The following is a 9,054-nucleotide window of genomic DNA, read 5'->3' as shown; positions in this document are numbered from 1 at the left end:
AGGCAGTGGATGCAGTAAGTCCTTTCATGGCTGAATGTTTAGCTCTTAAGGAAGCCTTGTTGAACCGAAGAAGGTTTCCGGATTCTAGAGTTTTGATTGAAATGGACTGCGAAATTCTATTCAAACTAGTCCGTAAGGGCTCGGCTGGTGGCTGTGAATGGCAGAGTATGGAGCTGTTGCAAGAAGTCTTGATGCTATGCGAGTCTGTTGAGGGCGTTGATTTTTCTCTTGTCTCTAGGCGGGGAAATAAAGCTGCGGATGAGTTGGCAGCACGTGCAGCAAGAAAGATGTACCAGTGTGATTGGCTGGTGTCTCCTCCATCTTTCTTAGGCGTTTTTCTTGCCCATGACTCTAACAGGACCAAGACTTTGGACCTTAGTGCGTGTATTGCTTTTAATAAACTTGGCATAGGCTAACTGTGCTTGTTTCCTTGGTTTTATTTTTGTTTAGTTGTGTGTTAGGTTGTACTGTAGGTGTTTTTGAGTGTTTTTTTTTTTTTGGCTTCGGCTATTGGTGTTTGTAATGTTTTTTTTCAAATATTAATAAAATGTGATTTTTTTGGCCAAAAAAAAAACTGCGTATTGACCATTGAGCCAGTGAAATCAAAATTATATGAATGATGTCAATTAGAAAATCAATCTCTACCTTCTTATAATTTATCTCAATTTTAAATCTTGTTTTTGTAGCTTATTTCGTTTAAAGGGTTAAGGTACAAATTTACTCATAAAATATTTTATTAGGGGCATCGGATTTCATAAGCTTTTTTGGGGTGCAAAAGTACACATCAAATTTTTAAAATGGTGCAAAAATAATATGACTACTAAGTTAACTAATGTTGACCAATTAACAACATATCAACCAAAAAAATGGTACAAATATACACATGAAATTTTTGAAATAGTACAAAAATATATATGAAGTTTTTAATGACCGTGGTATTTTTGCATTATTTTGAAAACATTATGTGTTTTTTTTGCGCTATTTTCTTGATCTATATGTTTGCTGAACAGTCAATATTGGTGGACTTAATGGCCATAGCATTTTTTATTATTTTAAAAATTTCATATATATTTTTGCACCGGAAAAAAAATGATGTTAGACGCCCATGATGAAATATTTTATAAGTAGATTTGTACTTTAACCCTTATTTAAATTGGACTTTATAAGTGTTTCTTCTCGAGTATAAAACATTTTAGTTTTAAATTATAGAATTTCATGAATTTTATGAAATTTCTATCGTTTCATTTAACACTCTTCTAATACCCCATATCTCTCTGTATATGAAACTTTATAAAATCTATAAATTAAATTTTAGAGATAAAAATAGTTCCAATTTAAACAAGCTAAACTACAGGAACTGAATTTAAAATTGAGGTAAGCTTTATGGAACTATAAATTAATTTTTTTCCTTATCAATATTTGGAGAAAATGATATAGAGAGATGATATCATAACATACACGGTACGGTTTTTATTAATCTTTGCAAATAATTTTTCTTATTTCTTGAGCTCCATTATAGCACTCTGATCTTGAATATAAGCGATTTATAAGAGGAGATTTTGGTTTTAAATATAAGTCACTTGTAATAAAAAAAGAGAAATAAAGGAGAGATCTATGAGAATGGTTGATAAACATAGATAGAGGAAAAAAATTTTAGTGAGAGTAAATTAAAATTTTTTGTTAATTTAATATATTTCTTGATATGTAAAAATATATTATAAGCGACTCATATTAACAAGTAGAATAGGTTTTTTTTTTTTTTTGCCAACAAGTAGAATAGTGTATATCAAATAGCTGTGAGGATTTAAAAAATAAATTAATTAGTTATAGGGCGCAGCATAAATATATGGTAATAATGAAAGTAATCAAACAAGTACAACAACCCACCAAAGAAAAGTGACTGGGCTTACCTTCTCCAATATGCCAAACCCTTTAGCCCTAAGATATAAGTTATGTGTGGGGGACCGCCGCCTTTTTTTCATTATCAGCATATAATTTCATCATTTTTTAATTAAATATTAAATAAATGACTAAAAGTAAAACAACCTGCTTCTGATTGCTTGCTTGCTTCCATTTTCAAAATACCTTCTACACAACCTCAATCTTGAACAGGCCCCGTAAGTATCAAGTTGGAAACCCCTTCCTTTTCTGTCAGGTCAGGTTGTATATTATAGCTTAAATTAATGTTCAATTTTATGTTCTCTGTTTTCTTACACATTCTTTTTTTTCCCCCATTATATACATTTTAAACACAGGCACACAAACATGTTAATATTGGATTTAAACCTGAAACCTCATCCAAGAATAGCGAATGACATTGCCATTGAAGCAACTAACAGTTTTTCTACAAATCCTTTGGTTTTTTTTTAGTTGAAAACAAAATTTAATTTTATATTGAATGATTTTATTTTGTATAAAAAATGAGAGAAAATTAATAATGACTTTCATAGTCTTGAATTTAAGTTCGCATTAATACAAGAAAAAGAGTTCTTGTGGAAGAGTTATTCCTAATTGAGCATGATAATACATGAATCTGACTCAGTGAGATAACTATATCAAAACTAATCCAATATACTCCTCCAGTCTTTAATATAAAATCTATTTAATTAATTTGATTAGATTAAAAAAGTTAGGTAAGTTAGTTAATTATAAAAAAAATATGCGTGTTTTTTAAAACACCATAATAATTTTCGTTAATATCATTTCTCCCTCTTTTATTTGATTATGGTTTAAAGAGTTTCTATAGGGGTAATTTAGACAAAATTGATAGATATGAGAAATATGTCTTATATTTGAGACCAATATCAATTCAATAATTAGGTGTTACATTAAGGACCGGAGAAGTATTATTTATGGGCTAGAGCCTAGATGGAGAAGGTTTTTATTTCTTCCGGCTGAAAAATAGAAAAGATTGATAATTCCATTGAAAGTTTTACTCCATACGGTCCTTAAGAGAAGAAAATATTTTACTTTTTTTAAATTTTATCTTGTTTAGAAATTATTTAATTAAAATCTAATTCTTATTGATTTTGGAAAAATATTCAAAAGGAGAAGAAAATGAGAGTATACTAATAGGATTTGTACCTGTCAACCATGCCAGCTAGATATTCTATTCACACGAGTCTTAATTATCAAACACATAAATGTTTAGAACTTAATTAATATTCTCTTAATATTAACATAACGAAATAATAATTAATTACTTAAGTAGAATTTAATAACATAATTTATGTTTGATTATGTCTCTAAAATGGGGAAAAAATCCAAATTCGGTATCACAAGCATGAGGCGATAATGAAATGTGACAAATCATTTTCTTATCAAATCTCAGTTACGCCCTCCTCTTTCCATGTCTCTTTATCAAAGCTTTTCCTCTTCCCTTGTTATATCCCTCACACAAAACTCATCGCCTTCTTTCCTCTTCCACCATCTCCTCCTCCTCCTTCTTCTTCTGAATCTTAACAATCCAACACCTCTCAACTCAAACACCGTCGTCGTCTCCAATGGAACCAATCATAAAAGCCATGTTCCCTCCTTTTCTCTTTCTGTTTTTCTTCCTCAGTATCCATCCTTCTGCACAGAATCCGTCACTTCCCACCATCTCCGGCGACCGCCATCACCGAGCATTGCGCAGACTTGAAGCTCTCAAAGCTGCTCACTTCAGACTCAGTGCTTCGTCTCCTTCTCCGTCACCGTCGCCACCACCGGTAACTATGTGTATATATATCGCGGTACTCTTTTCATACAATGTGTGTTAACAATAAAATAATTGGTTTTTGTTTGTGTTGGTGTGAAGTCGGGTTCAAATGGTCCACGGGTATATCTAGCGACGTCGTACGGGGCGGATCCGACGGGGAAGGTGGACAGTACAGAGCCTCTTCTGGCGGCGATGGCGGATGCGGCGAATGGTAACAGTGAAGGGTTCTTGTTGGACGGCATTGCTAATCTTGGAGGTGCACAGCTTAATCTTCAGGGCGGGAACTACTTGATCAGCCGGCCTCTCCGGCTGCCGGTCGCCGGCATCGGAAACTTCATGGTACGTTTCTCCTCGTTCGTTTCACTCATTTTACAGCTCATAATTTCGCAAGCAACATAAGAAAGTTGAGAAAATTGCACTTCAGGACAAAAAGTTTGCAAGACTTTAATTAAATAATTCAGAAAATATTCCTCCTGAAAGAGTTAAAAAAAAATTAAACTATTTTTTCTAAAAAAGCAATTATGATTTAAGAAGAAAAATTATTTTTTTTTGTTTTTGATAAAAACATCGAAAGTGCTGTGAATTAGTAATATTTACAAAACGAAGCATTTAGTATGGTGTGTTCCTTTCTTGAAAAATGTACTTGGAAAGTCTATGCATGGTGCCACGTGGCGTTGATTGGTAAGAGTAGGACGGAGAATCCAATATCGGCTTTGCGACGGAGGGGGTTTCTGCATTTAATGGTCTAACCTCAATTTGAAAATTGGCCTCACCAATGAATGACTATATGTATATGTGTGCGTGTATACGTATATATATGTGTGATCTTGTTGAAAATTTTGGGTTCTTTCTTTTCCCTTTTCTTCTGCTAATTTACTCTTTTCTCAACAAAAGCATACCTTGGCTTTTGGAGCGATGTTAAAAGATACCACATTTACAGAAAGTCGAGGGGAAAAAAACATGTTATTCTCCCTTTTTCAAAATTAATAATTTATTTATTTAAATGTTGAACAATTATTTCATTCAAAATTTTTAATATTCATCAATCAATAAAGTTGTCATAAGGCCATATGAATCGGTTAGTTACAAATACTATGACTCATTTTAAGTTTTATTTCATACAAGATAGCTGCCATTGTTTTATTTTATATGCTACTTTTGTTTCCTATTATAGGGCATCAGAAATTTTTAGCTCTAAATCTAAGTTATTAACTAACTTGTTAATTGTTAACTTTTTACTTTTACTCGTTAATAATTAATGTTTAATGCTAAAAATTCATCAAACTTTGTGCTAAAAATTGGAGGTAATCTTAAAAACAATTATCAGGATAAAGTTAATGTTTTAACTGCTTTGATATATGAGAATTAGTTACAATAATAATAAGGACCAAAAAGAGTACAGTAACTACTATTCTCTTTGTTTCTTATTATAAGAGACATTTAATGTTTATGGCATGTTCTTATATATAAGAGACACTTAAAAGTTGTCTATATTTTTTTATATTGATTTTCTATTTTACTCCTATTTATTTTGTCTCCAACTCATACTCTCTCTCCCTCCCACTTCTCTTTCTTTTAATAATTTAATTGTTCTCTCTCATATTCTCTCTCCTTATTAATGGGGGTATTGTCGGAAAAAATATTATACTTTTTACACATTAATTGTCCTTAACTAATTTTAACTATTTTTTTAATCAACGTAATTTGGTTATTTGTCTCTTATAATAAAGAACGGAGGGAGTAATTAATTAGCTACTACTAAGTTTTATACTCCCTCCGTTCTTTATTATAAGAGACAAATAACTAAATTATGTTGATAAAAAAAGTAGTTAAAATTAGTTGAGGACAATTAATATGTAAAAAGTATAATATTTTTTTCAACAATGCCCTCATTAATAAGGAGAGAGAGTATGAGAGAGAACAATTAAATTATTAAAAGAAAGAGAAGTGGGAGGGAGGGAGAGTATGAGTTGAAGGCAAAATAAATAGGGGTAAAATAAAAAATCAATATAAAAAAATAAAAACAACTTTTAAGTGTCTTTTATATATGAGAATATGCCATAAGTATCAAATATCTCTTATAATAAGAAATGAAGGGAGTACAATATACTAATATGAAGTATGAAAGGCGAATGAAATATTTTTATGATAAATAATATTTTTTCTGATATTAAATATAACATATTTCTAAGGTGAAATATATGATAGTGCAATATATAACTCACGTATTAATGTTTTTTCTCAAAAATAACTCATCCTTATTTAAAGATTACAGGAAGAGTTTGATTTTTAAATTGATAGTATTAATAATAATTAAAGATAAAAGTGAAAACTCATTCAATTTTAATACAATGGAAAAACCAATTTTGCGTAGTTTAGATTTGGGAGTTAAAATTGTTGGCAAGAAAAAAAGATTTGGGAGTTAAAATTAATTTATATTTAAGATTAGAAGAAATATTTTAAAATTTTAATGTATATTTTACATTTGGTGAAAACGGATGCATGGTGGGACCCTACGAGCCTCTGATAGCTTTCCATCAGATGGGTACCTCATTGATTTGTCAATCAGCAATTGAAATGACAAGACTGCCCCTTCTTCATCCTACAATTACGAGTTCATCACCTTCAAGGGCCTTCACTTGGACTCCAACTTCCATGGAGGAGGCATCTCAGTGATCAACTCTCTCAGAATCGGCATTGACAACTGCTACGTCACCCACTTCACCACAAACGGAATCCTCGTCCAAGGCCGCCATGAAACCTACATCAGAAACTCCTTCATCGGCCAACACATCACCGCCGGCGGCGACAAAGGTGAAAGGAACTTCACCGGCACCGGAATCAATCTCCAGGGCAACGACAACGCCATCACCGAGGTCGTCATCTTCTCCGCTGCCATCGGAATAATGGTCTCCGGTCAGGCCAACATAATCTCCGGCGTGCATTGCTATAACAAAGCCACTGGTTTCGGAGGCACCGGGTTGACAAAAACTAGGGTTTTGAATTCTTACATGGATTAAACCAGTATAGTTGCAGAAGACCCGGTTCAGCTTCATATTTCGGGTACTTTCTTCCTCGGAGATGCCAATGTTGTCCTCAAATCGGTCAACGGAGTAGTCAACGCAGTAACCATCGTTGACAATATGTTTGCTGGGTCTAACAAAGGGGTTGAAATCGTTCATCTGGATGAGTCGAGTGGGAATAATTTTAAGCAAGTTGATCAGGTTGTGGTAGACAGGAACGTTGTAAAGGGGATGAACCTGAAGAGTACTGTGGCGAAGAAGACTGTGCGAGCAAATGGGACTTCATTAATGGCGGATTTTAATGATGTTTTGCTTTTCCCTAACCTTATCAAACATGTTCAGTATTCATTGAGCTTCGAAGGCGACACCTTCCCAAGTTATGTTCTGAGGAATGTGTCTGATAATAGTGTCATGATTCAGACAAGTGAAGCAGTAGTGTCTGCAAGTTTATACGTTGCTGTGGATCAAAGCATATAATTGAAAGTTCCAAGCTTTTGGCCTTGTGATATTGAAGAGGAGAGAACTGCGCACATAGACTTCTTAATTAATTAATTGCCTGTTAAAGTAAGTTGTTTTATAAGGTTTTAGATTTAAATGCTTTATAGGATAACATTATTTTTAATCAGCTTGGCTAGTAAAATTCCGCCAAGACTGATTCAATTTGGAAATGTAAGCACAGCAGCTCTTGTACAACTTCAATTTTTTCTGTCATCATCACAATTCCAGTTAATTTCATTGTTATAATTTATTATTCTGTGATATATTATTGTCTTATATCCTTAATATAAGAACTCGTTGGCAGGTTGAAATTTATCTTAAATGTAAGATTTTAATCCATTTTATCTCTCAAATTTATAATTTCTTCTCTAACATATTCCTATTAATTGTAAGGCGTTTCTATTATGGGTAACACTAACGCCCATACTTAAAAAAGATAGTTTGGGGAAGACCACACACATTTGTTAGAAATAACTAAATTAAATAATTTTTTTAATCTTTCCAAATTAGATGTATATCTAACTTTTATATTTAGGATATGAGGTAATGTTTGATTAATATATTAGAGCTCGTTTCGACACTTACACCTGTTATATGCAAACGAAAAGTGGGATTATTAAGGACCTAATTCTGTTAAAGAACAAACGAATAAAGTTTTACGCAACTTCCCTTGGTTCTATACACAAATACGATTTTTTTTTTTTTTATTGATAACGTGATTCTATTCATAAGAGATACTAATAGCATATATTTAAATTTATAATATCTTCTTTTATTTTTAATCTCATTAATTATTGGTTAGTCTCTACATTTAATTATTGTTCTAAACTAATTTTAATCAATTTTCTTGTCAACATATAGTTGGGTTATTTAAATGTTATAAAAGGAATGGGCAAAAGTACATACAAATTCATTTTTTTATAAGTATTAAATAAGTAGATATTTCTTAAAAAAAAGCATTTTTTACAAAATCATTATTTTAAACTAATTTTAATAAAAAAATTTATATAGATAATTTAATTATTTATATATTATACATCAGACTTATGAACATATAACTTCAAGGGTCTGTTTGGTATGAAAGAATTGAATGGGAGGGGAGGGAAGAAAAAATTTTAATGATACAAATTTAAAAAAATGAAAGGGGATTAAAAAATTTTAATTAATTTTTCTTATTCTTTTATCTTTTTTTAATCAAATTTTTATAACCCCACTTTTCCAATTTTTTAAATTGAGCCCATTAAGATTTTCTCTCTCCGTTTCTCCCCTTCAATTCCTTCATACCAAACATTGGGTTAAGATTGGTACAAACGCATACAATAACAATACTAGTACTCTTTAAACCTTTGGCGACAAAATAACATACCAATTCTTTTTTTTGATAGGCAGGAAATTGAAAAAGACAAACAGACAAGTCAAAAAGGAAGAAACTAAGAGATATCCAAAGCCGCAATGTACTCCAGTGCAGTCTCTCTGCTTAGGATTTGGAAGTCGACACTCCCCTCCAGCGCCTTCTTTGCAAGTGCATCCGCCATGGCGTTAGATTCTCTGTTAATGTTTTGCAGTTCCACTCGCCACTCTCGTTTGAGCAAGTTCTGTATTTCAGCAACTACACTCGAGTCCTCATGGAGAGGATTTTCTGCACCTGTGATCGTTTGGATAGCCTTAGCTGAATCACTCCGTAGTATAATATCCTTTTCTCCCAGGTCCCAGGCTCTCTTAAGGCCCCACAAACAGCCCTACAGTTCTGCGGTTAAATTATCACCCTGTTCCAGCCTGTGAATAAAGCCTTCAAGAATTACGTGGTCTGTGTTCTTAATAATGCCTCCACATGCA

The 9,054-nt window shown here is 32.4% G+C and overlaps 1 pseudogene; it reads left to right on the top strand.

Moving 5' to 3' along the window:
• The first annotated feature begins 3,807 nt into the window (after positions 1–3,807).
• LOC114743166 (polygalacturonase QRT3-like) lies at positions 3,808–7,481 on the top strand (annotated as a pseudogene).
• The last annotated feature ends 1,573 nt before the right edge of the window (positions 7,482–9,054 follow it).

Source organism: Neltuma alba, unplaced genomic scaffold (genome assembly GCF_004799145.2).
Source record: "Neltuma alba isolate B1F8T4 unplaced genomic scaffold, ASM479914v2 tig00003967_pilon, whole genome shotgun sequence".
NCBI lineage: Eukaryota > Viridiplantae > Streptophyta > Magnoliopsida > Fabales > Fabaceae > Neltuma > Neltuma alba.
Note: the sequence above shows the minus strand (reverse complement) of the source record. Positions and strands in the feature narration are given on the sequence as shown.